Below are 13,186 nucleotides of genomic sequence, written 5' to 3' on the forward strand. Positions count from 1 at the left end.
TAATTCTGGTTGCGGAATTGGTGCATGCCAGAAAATGCAGAGGTGGCAGTGGGCATGCAATACGGAAATTAGATGCTCTGAATCTGCTTCTTTTGGAAAGCCACAGAGAGGGTGAGGCTATGTTACACTAGCACTTTTGTCGGGGAAATTTATGCCGGTCAGGGGTGTGAAAAAGACACCCCCTGACCAACAGAAGTTTCACTGACAAAAGCACGAGTGTGGACAGCGCTATATCAGCAGGAGACACTCTCCCGCTGACATAGCTACCGCCGCTCGTTAAGGGTGGTTTAATTATGCTGAAGGGGAAGCTCTCTCCCAACAGCATAGAGCAGCTACACGGAAGACCTTACAGCAGCGCAGCTGCAGCGGTACAGCTGTGCCACTGTAAGGTCTGCAGTGTAGGCAAAGCCTGATTTGCACATCTTTCATGAACAAGGGCTTAATTCTACCCTCCCTGGTGTTGGTCCATTGACCTCATTTCATACCCGTGCACGCCCTGGGAGCTCAGGGGTTGTAACAGGGGCATGGTGCATGTGTAAATGCTTGGCTATGCTGCTGTCCAGAGAAAACAAAGGTCAGACACAAATTATTTCTACTCTTAGCAGGGACAGAATGTGTGAGATTCGGGACAGAACTGACTAGGGGGGCAGAGACTCAACTTGTAGTTTTCTCTATCCCACCAGTTCCTGATTTTCCCCTGCCAGGCTTCTCTCACAACCCTCTTCCAGAACTCTTCTTGCTTCAGTGCAGGCTCCAAAGGAAAAGTTTCCTGCTCTCCAGGCTTTGGCAAGGTGGGACTTGCTGTTATAGGTGCTATGCTCCCTAGGTGTAGCTAAGTTTGCTGCAGTGAATCTTGTTCTGCCCAAGCTCCAATCAGCACCCAGCTTGTCTGCCCTGCCTGTTTTCTGTACCTCCCTCCCAGCTGTGCTGCCCTCAGGGGGAGTACCTGGCAAAGGAAGTAGTGAAAGGGGAGGAAAGGGGGAAAGGCCTCTACCACTAGTCACTCAGCTGCTAGAAGAGTAGTTCCTATTTATTACGTCTACTGGCATTCAAAATTGTGGGGGAGGGACCTTGAAAACTGGCAGTAAATAGGCTGCCTGCCCCCAAGGAGATTACAAATTAATGGCCAGATTTTGCCTGGCTCTTATCCGTAGACGGTCCCTCACTATTGCTCCAGGAGGAGACTGAGACAGGCAGAGCCTGATGGGAGGCGGAGTGTGCTTTGCAAGAGTGCATGTGAAATCAAAATGAGGCTGGTTTTCCATAAGCAGCACGTAAAGCTGTTAAATTTTAGCACAGTTAACTTGGCTAGAAATGAGTTTCAATATTCAAAGATGTTTGGTCTTTTGTATGTTTCCCCACTGGATTTCAGACTATAAAGTGCTTTACATAGACTTCAATCTTGCAGTATTTTCATGGCATTAGCAATCAAGCAAAGTAATATGATTGACTGTATTTTTCTTATATTACCAATGAAACTGATAGAAATAACTAATTCATTAACTGAATAAACTAAGCTTCCTGTTGTGCATCAGCCTAGCATAGTATGAGTAACAGCACACCTTAAAACCATTTCCTATCTTACGGGGTTTTGTGTTTAAAAGGGTGTGTATTAAAGGAATCTATTAAAGTACTTTTACCTCTTTCAGTCTCTGATAATTAATATGAACTCTAAGTGCTTTATGGATTGTTGGGCTGATAATTCACTAGCAGCTGAAGTAATAGAGGTTGTGTTGGAAAGATGGCCTCATACATACCTTGCAGAGTGCACTAAATGATTGAACCAAAAGAATAATAGGTGTGGAAATTGCTGTGTGCATGGTGTTCATTCAAAGATAATATATGAGAGGAGCAAGGCAAGCAGCAAGTTAGCAGATGATTCAGCCAGCATCTATGACTGAATAAAGTGTGAGTCTAACCTTCTGTCATTGAAAATATATTTAAACTGATATATTACTTTCTAAGCTAAAATATTTTACAGTACTGTTTTCCCTATAATGCTACCATAGAGCTAAATTAACACTTACGCATGGTGAGTTGCACCTTACTCCACAAGTAGTCCCATTGAAATCAATCTACTATTCATGTAGTTAGGGTCTACACAACATGAGTAAGTGTGTCAGAGTCAGGCACAACAGTAGACACCAAATAACATCTGATGAAGATATGTGGGTCTATTACATTTTTAACATGTGTAGGAAGGGATATATACACACTGAGAACAAACAGTTGATTATTGTTAGGCTATTCCTTTTGTTATACCTTAATCTAGAATACAGGACAGCGTACTTTATAAAAAAAATTAGTTGCCAAACATCAACCCTCATACAGGTGGAGCAAAGCTGTGGGACATTGATCTGTGTGGATTAAAATTAGCTACTTTTTCTCATACTACTTGGAAAGCGGTCTATAACTTATTTTTTTGGCGGGAGCACTCAGGTGTACAGCAAAGAAGCAGAACACAAAGCCTAGCCATTGAATAAAAGTGGTCTGACAAAGAGAGGGTAAAAATTTTTTTAATGGAGCAAGATAATTGCTAGAGCACATTCTGCAAATGTGCGGGTCAGGGACGGCTTGCAGCAACTTTGCATAACTGAGTAGCAGGACCCTGTCAACAGAATTCATGCTGCAAACATATGTTCTTCTGCTCAAACCAGTTTTCACTGCATCTGGAGACCAAGCGTTAGCGAGGAGAGAAAAAATAAAAGGAAGGCAGCACATGCAATTCTCTTCTTAGAGAAACCATTCATTTATTCATGAACAAAATCTTTCTCCTTCTAGCACTAGCAGAATTTCTCACAGAGTTTTAGGGCAGATGTTTTTGTGCTGTTTTTGCAACAACAACAAAAGGTGTGTGTGTGTGTGTGTGTGTGTGTGTGTGTGTGTATGAAAATTTCAGCATTTTTACAGGTTTATGAGCTTTTCCTCTAGGTGAAAGCTATGTTTTGATATCAAAAACAATCATATTTGGCAAAAAGTGGAAAACTTGGCAAAAACCATTGTTTAAAATTACTGCGAGACTTGTAAAATTCTAAAAATAACTCTGTTTCGCTGTCAAAAGTTCGGGAAACAAAAACCAGATGTTTCACCCCATTCCGGTTACTCTGCCAGATCTCCCACTGCTAAGGAATCAATTGAAATTCAGCATCAGAGCTGATCCTAAGGTCTTTGTTGAGAAATAAAATGGTACATTCTATTGATACTCGTGTCATTCTCATTAGCCAGCTGGGGATTGCAGACATCTGAGGACAGATCCTGCCACCCTTACTCTCACTGAGTACTAGTTTACTCTACAGAATTGGGCCACTAGAGTGTAGAATGGTTGTTGGGAATACATGCATTAAATACCAAATTCTGCAACCCTTCCTCATATTTAAATCAACAGGGCTACTTGTATGAGTAAGTGCTACTCGATCTGTGGTTGTAGTGGCTTTCGGTTAGCAGTCTGGGTTAGGGTTGGGACTATTAAATTCAGAGAAGATACGTGTACACATCAAGATGAGACTATAGCCTTCAGATTATAACTTTTACTTGTGAACTCCATAAGACCAGAGTCTGTTCAGGAAATAATGTGTGATGAGTAGCACGAAAATCACTTGGTCAGTGTCTGAATTGTGGTTGCTCTCTTCCTTAGGGGCTGGATTATAATCATATTAGAATATTATACATCTTTGGTGTCTGCATACTACTTTTCTCTCCTGAAATATGATGGTTACACGCTGGTTGACTTTTAAGAGGTCAGATAGAACTTTATTATTCTGAGACTGAGATCTGAGATGCCCTCTTTTGATGATGATGTCTATAGCCATACATGAGTCATTAGAAATGGTGCCTGATTATTGTCTTGAATTGTTGATCACCTTAACTATTGTGCTTTGGACTTGAAGATGATTGCTGCCTTATCTGAAAGAAGAAAGTAATTGACTGGCTTACATAGAGAACATATGTGTTTATTCAATCTACTGAACTATGAGGGACTTATTCAGATAATGCTTTCTACCAGCACAGCTTGTTTCTCTAAAAGGTTGGCATTCTATACCCCCAAATTTAATCTCACAACTTCTTCCTTATGCTGTGAGCCTGATTTTTCACTGCCTTATATATTGTGTAGCCTTTTACACCAAAGTGCCAACTGACTGCAAAATGCTAGTAGCTCAGAATGATAGGCCAAGATTTCTACAGGTGACTTGTGTTTTGGAGGCTTCAAGTTTTTGCTTAAGCAATTTGAGACCTTAAGGGAGGCAGTGTCGCTTAGTAGTTAGTGCATTGGACTAGGATCTGAGTTTTGTTCCCAGCTCTTTCACTAGCTTGCTGTGTGACCTTAGGCAAGTCATTTCCTCTCGCTCGCTCTGTGCCTCAGTTTCCCTATGTGTAAAATGGGAATAATGATACTGACCTCCTCTCTTCTTTGTTAAATAAACTCATACTTGCGAGCTTTACAAACAAATGTAAGTGCTGTGTGTTAAGCAGAGCTGTGATGTACTGTTCCTTTGGGAACAGTGGGTTTAGTAATTCTGTGAGTGTCCAGTGACTAGGGTGTTGGACACCACAGGGGGCTGCTCGGAGGACTCGGGGGTTGGAGTGTGCTTGTAACTAGCCTGTATGAGGGACAGAAGAGCCTGTATGGACTGAGAGGGGCGAGCTTGTTCTGCTTGTGGTCAGGGTTGTCAGGAAGATGACCCTGGTACATACAAGGCTTCCTCACCCTAAGGACAGGTGGTGGTGAGGCATCGTACAATCCTGAGTCCCACAGGGGAGTGTCACAGAGCAGGGCTGGCACACAGTCTGCAGCCCACTAAGGTATGTGCGCCAGGGAGTTCAGGGAAGAATTCTGCCTCTGAAGAACTCTACCTGCTAGTGCTCCCTCTGGGGCTTCACGCTGCCTCTACAAGGCACAAGCTGGCCCAAATATTTCTTCAGTCCTTACTTGGGCTAACTCCTAATGGGATCATTGGAAGTTCGTGTGAGTAGGTGTGATGGCTCTCATCTTGGCTGACATACCAGGATTGCACCAGGGATCTCCCGAGCTAAAAGCACAATCTGCTATACATAAGGACTTCAGGATTAGGACCATGGCAAATTCTTTGTTATTTAGGCAAGGGGAAGTCTCAAGAAATAGGTCTGTGCCTCACTACCAATGTATACAAGCTCATGTCTACTTCTGGCTCAACAGAAACTTGCTGTTCTACTGTATTTAGAGTCATTTTTAATAAGGGACAAATTTTGCAACAGGATGGAATTAGATCCTTATGATCTGGGGCCAAATTCTACTCTCGTACTTGTGTAACTGCAAAGTCATTCCGTTGGCTTCCAGTATTTCCATTGAAGATGGATGTACACTGGTGTAATTTAGAGCAGGACTTGATCTCTTACTGGAAATAATAGTTGAGTCCCTTAAGAGTAAGAGAGTCATTCCAATGTTGTCAACAAGTAATTCTCTTTCTGGTTTAACTGAAAATTGACAATCACTAAGCACTCTGTCAAATATTCAAGCTAGAAACATTCCAGATGAAGTTCTGCTTTTATTTGCATTAATGTAAACCTGGTATAACTCAAGTGACATTATTCCAGAATTCCACGCAACATACATCAGAATTATACCTTACACCATCACAACAAACCCTCATGGGCTGACCATGCCTTGAGGACACAACATAGAACCTCTTAATAGGAGGGCTTATACACTACCAGCTAAAGTAGTGCACCTGCATTCTTTACACATCTTAGGAACAAAGAATGTAGGGCATCCTTATATGATAGTGGACTCTATCTGGGGAAAGCAGTGACATTGAAAAAGATTTGGGGTTCATGGTGGATAATCAGCTGAACATGAGCTCCAAGTGCAACAGTGTGGCCAAAAGGGCTAATGCAAGCCTTGAATGCATAAACAGGGGGATCTTGAATAGGAATAGGGAGGTCATTTTACCTCTATATTTGGCACTGGTGTGACCACTGCCAGACTATGGTGTCCAGTTCTGGTGTCCACAATTCAAGCTTTAAAGAGCGTAGTATCCATGTGTTTCTTGGCAGATCGAAAGGTGTGCTTCCATTTGTCAAAGCAGGCAGCATATCAAATCACGTACAGTTGAAGACATCAATTACGAGAAGAACTCTATAAGCCTTTAATGGTCATATTCCTATTCTTCAAACTGCTAACACACAATGACTCAGACAAACAAAAGCCATAGAGAAAGCAGCTCAAACAGTGTGTATTGAATGTGAGCTTACAAAACTGTTGCTCATTTCTGCTCAATAAAAACCCTTATCATGCTTGCAAATGCTATGTACTGTTTCTGCAGATAGTTCAAGGAAATATTTCTTAAAGAAAATTTCTGCTACTCAACCCTTCCACCGGCCTCTTCTTTGAGTCCTACTCCCTTTAGAATATTAGTGATTTAACAAACCTTTTGTAGTTTCTTAAATCACTATGTAGAAAACACAGTGCCTGCCTACTGATGCTCCTAGCTTTCCCAAACCGCAGTAGTGTAAAACTGATCTTATGCCTGTCAGTTTCACTGTTGCTCACAGAAATTTCAACAGCAGCAATGAAAACAAAACCAGACTCTCTTTTTGTGTTGCTAGGAGCAGTAGAGGAAGCTTTTGGCACTTTGTTTTTAGGTAGTTTAACTTCGGTTAATGTTTGAAGGATTTCCTTGCAACAATAACTAGAAACTTTTTTTAAAATGAAAGCTTAGATTGTGCAGAAGTTGATGACCCTCATCCTGGACAGGTGGAACTTCAAGGTGTGTGTGTGTCTGAGTTGGGGAAGAAAGTGTGTGTATGTGTGAGAGAGACTGTTTTTGGCAACTGTTAATACTATGATGTTATTTTATAGAGCAGAATGTAGTAATGGATGTAGAGATTGGATGTAGTAATGTAGTAACAGGCATGGATGAGAGATTAGAATTAAAAACTCCTCCTATTAATTTTTACCAAATGATGTGCCATAGTCATAACACTCAAAGGTCATTTGTTTCCAGTTATGTGACTCATTTTAATCTCAAAGTTACTTACATTAAATACAAATTTGGGATAATTTACATCAGTGACAAAATATCTTGAAATTAAGGTAGAAAGTTATTTATCCTAAAAGAGTGAACCCCAGAGCATTTTTCCTTGAATAAAAACATTTTTTGTGTCATTCTGTTTGGGTCTTTGTCATATTGGCTTTGCCAGGTTTTGGACTATAACCACATTTCCAAGATATCACTAGCACGGTACTTGTGCCAATGCATACACAGGAAATCTTCTCTACTTTATGTTCTCAGTGAAGCATTTCTATATTTTTTCACATTCCATATGAAAAGGAGAAACAAATATTTTCATAGCTCAATTCCTGGGGCATCCCTAAGATTTTTCATGAGGTGTCGCTTGGAGTCTCTCCATCACAGGACAGCGACGTTACCTCTTGAAAGGGATGATTCTGTTGAAGGAGTTATCATTGTTTCTAAAGCAATTTCCTTGGATTTATCTGAGCTATTTCTCCAGGTGTTGAGCTGCCACTGATAACAGACAATATATTTTCTAATTTATAATAAAGCACAAATGTATTGCCAGTGTATATTTATGTATTTCATAATACAATACATGTTTTTCATTGTAGTGGGTGGTGTAATTTTGGGGTATTAAACTTGTGAAAGCACACACAGCATGAAATATGATCCTACAGACACCCTGTAAAGATATATAACTTCATCTCATTAGCAGAGAAGATACACATGTGTGGGTGGGAAGAAACAAAGGAGGTATTTCCATAAATCAAAGGACATTTTTGTATCCATGATCTTAAGAAAAAGAAATATTTAGATCTGCTCTTAAGAATTCACCTGTTTATGAAACAAATTTTCTTTAGTTTCCTTTCATTTAAAAGACTAACAATGTAAATTTTTAAAAATCTCTGCATGTTTTTCTCCAGAACTTTTCTGTCATGCTCTGATTTTAAATGTTATTTTAGCAAGAAGAAAGGACTCTGTGTCTTTGATTTATTATTTCTGTTTATGGAATATGGATGTTTGGCCAACTTTACTTCTTAAACTAAATGAATCAGTGGAAAAGCAATCACTTTTGGACATCAACTGTATAAAATAAACATTTGAATGATAAAATAAGTGTTCCCATCTGCAAGTTGGCTGGTATTTCATAATGGTATAGAATTCTTGTTTTTCTTATGTGGTGTCCCTTGTCATTTTTTCTCTTCTTTTTTGACTTTGTTTGGTCAGTTACTCAGCAAAAATTGCTTGTACCTTAGAAGAAACAGTGTCTATTCAGCATATGGCATTTATAGATCTTCAAAAGCCCTTTCAGGAAGCATGCTTCAGATTAGAGGGCTTTTCTACTTCTGGAATGGTTTTAATTTGTTAGCACTTTAGATCTGTAGTCTTGAGGTAGCTCCTCTTTCAGTCAATAAAATGGTTAGTGAAATGAGGGTAAAATATTATAATTGTGTTCTTCAAATCAGATTTTTATGTGGGGTTTTTTTCCTTTTGCTATGCGTATCTGACATTCTGGGAGGTTGTTTTCCTTTTACTCTTCAGTGCAACTGCCAAGAATGACGGTTCTAACCATGAATTACCACAGCAGCTCAAATCCAAGTGATTGGGAGGCTGCTATGTTGGGATAAAAAGAAAGACAAGAATGGTTTAGCTTTGACTAAAGCTAGTTTGCAACTGCAGCCTGCCATCAGGTCCAGAATTCATGCCTTTTTTGCTTGCAGCTCATATAACACTTTATACCACGTGCAGCACCTACAGTAGTGAGATACAATTAAACAAGTTAAGGTACGGTGAGGCTATACAATACAACTTCATTTAATATACATATCTGTAACAAGGTGGCAGGATGCCTCTTTCAACCCATCATGATAGCAGCTGTCCAACCCTGCATACAGACACTAGCTGATTTCTGCTGACTTAGTGTGGCTTATTAACACAACCAGCCTTTTTGTGCACAGAGATTGAGGTCTAGTACAGAAACGTCACTGCAGGGAAACTCTAGGTCATCTTAGAAAGCTCATGAACCCTGGCTGCACTGCCCAGATTGCCAGTAACTCCCAGCCCTTCCATGTCCCAACTAGGAGCAGATGACTTGCATGCTTACTTGGTTACATTTGAGTGGGTAGATATGCAGCCCAGTGAGAGGGGAAGGGTTCTGAGTGCTCTGATAGGCCTCTTTGACAACAGGCACCAATGGAAATCTGCCTCTGCATGGGGACAGTGCTACAGAGTGAGGCCAGGAAAGGCAGTCATTTTGGCGGTCCAAGGAAATTTACCAACAGAGGTTTTACATTTAACTTCAGGGGATGGCTGTGCACCTTTACTCAGCAACAGACTCATTGGCTGACACCCCAAGTCCAGGATAGTTGGGAAGCTAATGGATAGAGCTGGGTAGAACTGGATTTTCCATTTCATGGGAAACGTCACAATTTCTCATTTTTCCCCATTCCAAAACAGAACAAAAATATGCCATTTCCCTATTCCTGCATGATGTTCACCTGCTTATACATCCAAGGATCACATTTGCTGTCTTAGTTATAGTATCCCTGTGGGAATTGGTTATCTACCATGACCCCTAAGTCCTTTTCAGCATCACTGCATTTGAGATTCAGTCTCCCATACTAAAACTGTGACCTACATTCTTTGTTCCTAGATGACCTTGCATTCGGCAATATTTAAAAGCATGCTGTACCATGTGAGCCAAATTTGTACAATCATACTGTACTTAGCAGTATTTAACCAAGCCACCAATTTTTGTGTCAGCTGCAAATTTTACTAGCAAAGATTTTGTGTCACTGATAAAAATATGAATAGCATTGGCCCAATAATATATCTCAGCAGGACCCCACTAGATGATGATTCTCTATGTACAATTACTTTTTGCGATTTGTCAGTTGTCCAGTTTTTAATCCATTTAATATGGGCTGTCATTGGTGCCCTTTTGATGTAGATTCGTTAGTGGAGGTGACTTTGGCATTGACACCTCAAGATGAAGATGGAGCTGGACCTGTGGCTGGACCCGTTTCATGTACACACTGATGGAAAGATGCCAGCAGCTGCCTACAAACATAATACCTTTTTCCTCCCGCTTATTGCAGTAGTTAATTGACACTGAGAGAATATTCAGTATGTGGGAGCTAACAGAAAATATAGGGGGCAACCTAGAAGAGCACTATTGCTAGGCACCATGTCAGTATTTCTGTCGCACTCTTTCCATTTGCATGTGTGTGTTTTGCTTTTTTTGACTACACAACCGGTATATTCATCTATGTCCCCACACATAAATCTGCAAGTGGACATGCAAATAGAGTTCTTCTCCAATGTAGTTATGTAAATGAAATAAATTAAGATAATATTTGCAGCAGGCATTATTTGCAGTAGAAAATTGCTGTCTATTCCCTTCGACCGTCGTGATTGGGGAAAAGGCAGCATATATGCCTCACTTAACAGGTCACACTGGGATTGATGCGAAGAAAGAAACAACTCTAGGAGCCAAAGGGGTCTGTGTACAGTGTACATGTTACGGTACTCTGATGGTGCTGCTATCAGACAGTTCTTTCACCTGGGCTTATGACTTATGTAACAACTTTATTTTTTATCAACACCTACTGCACACATAGAGGCAATTAGCGGATTTACCATGGGTATCAAGGTAGGTGGGACTCGTATGCAAGTTAACATTTAAATCATCTGTGCCTTTGTGAAAGAGTGACTAGCTTGGTACCTAATGATTCACACATGTAAAACCAACACCACCACACTGGAAAATCACAAAGTTTCCTAAAATAAACAACCCAACAAGCAAACAGGCAACAACCAATAAATTAAACAACCACACAAAAATCCAAACCACCAACAAAATAGTCAATTTCTAGTGAAAATATGGGTTAGCCTCAAAAGTTTCCTTTTTAAAGCGAAAGTTCTCAATTTCCTTCAATAAAAGGCTTCTGTCTGAAGTTGTAATGAATATCAGTTTTACTATTTTAAAAAAATAGACAGCAATATAACTGAACAGAATTGCATAACATATAGGAAGTTTCTCCATTACCCTTAACAGGAACAAAACAGGCCAGAGTCTTAGAAGCAAGTTAACAACTCAACAGATTTCCCGCTTTGTTACTAATATTAGCCTTATCAAATATCTGCAAAATAATAAATGCTTGCAAATGCAGCAGTTGCTTTTGCAGTTCAGAAGCAAACCATCTTGTACTTTTTGAAAATAAAAAACATGTTATAAAAAAAATACCCTCTAAATTATGTTTTGACACCAACATCCTAATTCTTTTTCACATGCTATCCATATGTCAGTGCCTAACTTTAGGCACACATGTTAGAAAAATCTGTCTCTCTAGCCACATGTGCATATGCGGATATACATGTATGCCTGTGTCTTCTTTCTGATGTTTCGTCACATTCAAAATGCTGTTGCCAAATGGAAAATATTGCAAAATGTAACTGACATTTAAATAGATATATGAAAAATGGCAATTTTAAATTAAATTAAGCAAAATTTCACAAAAGTTTTAGTTTTATTATCAACCCCCCCACCTTGACACCCATCAGAGCATATGGCCCACTGTTTAAGTAAAGACTGCTTATTTGCACAAAGTGGATATTGCTATTAACACTGTACTAATTACTGAAAACAAACATGTGTAAGCATGATCTCTGGTAACTGCCTCTGTCAATCCAGCTTTTCCTCCCCACTTGTTCATACCAAGGAATTAGTATTGCTCATGAAAGTACAGTGAACCTTGACGCAAACAGCCCACCAACTGGCATGAATAAGGAAATCCTCATCGACCGCTATGGAAGACAGATTTCAGACAACACTTTTTGTCATGCTTATACTGTTTTTTAAAAAAATGAAACATGGAAGAAGTTTTTTAAAGAACCTTGTTTAGAGATAAAACACTGGACATAAAGAACACTATTTTAATATATGGTGTGCTATCTAAGTGTCTAACATTTCCGATGCTTCTGCTTTGATGTGTGGCAGACATTTTGTGTTGAGGGCAGTACAGATTGTCACAGAGTACGCACATGCGCGCACACACACACACACACACACACACACACACACAGAAGGGTAACACATGGAACCTTTAATTTTGTTCTTGTGGTTTTCTTTAACCTATAGTTTAAAAAAAAATCATTCAGACTGAAAGCATCTGTTTGGTCTTTGTGTTAGGGAGAATATAAACAGGTGAGTGAAAGTTCACCTTGGAGTACTCCTATAGGAGTAGGAGTGACTTGATCACCACAGAAGCTTCAGAAAAGCTTGCCTCAGTAGGCTGCATAATTCTTCATTTTGTTACCTAGCTGGTCTCTTATCATGGAGGACCCTCCAACATCTCCTTCAGACCTTATGTGGCTCTCATCATAGTAAGAGCTGAAAGAGCCTGCTATGAAAGTACTAGTTTGATCAGTGATGTGTCAAAGCCTCCCGGAGTCCATTCTTGTGTTAGTGATAGCCCTGGAGAAGACGGCAGAGACTGTCAAGGTGAGCCTATATCACCATGTTCGGCTGTGAAATAGTAAAGCTTGGTGCATTTCTGTCTCCCATATACCTACACTGGAGACTCATGAAGGGAGCTAGTAAACTAAATGAGGCGGCAACAGCAAATTTTGTTCTTATACTGCATCACACTGCCTGATGTACTAAACAGCAGTGGGACTGTCCAGTTTGGAGCAAGTTGCATATAAAAAGATGTTGCACGATACAAAATTTTGCATCTGATGATTTTCACAGATCATTCTATGTTTTGGCACCAGTTCCCTGTCATTTCTCATACCATGGAACTTTACACGGGGCGTTTCCTTTATAAAACAACTTGCCTTGGGTTGCAGGATTTCTAAGTAAACAGAATTCTGTCATCACACTCTGGTGTTCCAGTCGTACTTTGTCATTAGTCTCTCCCTGGCACAGCCCGAGGACTCCAGTGAACTCTGTATGCACTTTGTGTAGTCTTGAGTTTGTTCCCATGCCTGTAAGCTGGTGTTTAATCAAGACTGAACAAGATGGCCTTATCCTTCAAAGATAGACTATTTACATTCTTTGCTTCACATAGCCTTTGGGTTGAGTGCCCACAAGATGAGTATCATATTATAAATAATAAATACTTAGCTCTTATATAACACTTTCAGCTGCAGATCTCACAATGTTTTACAGAGGTGGGCAAGTATCATTATCT

The sequence above is a fragment of the Trachemys scripta genome, chromosome 2, assembly GCF_013100865.1.
Source record: "Trachemys scripta elegans isolate TJP31775 chromosome 2, CAS_Tse_1.0, whole genome shotgun sequence".
Lineage (NCBI taxonomy): Eukaryota > Metazoa > Chordata > Testudines > Emydidae > Trachemys > Trachemys scripta.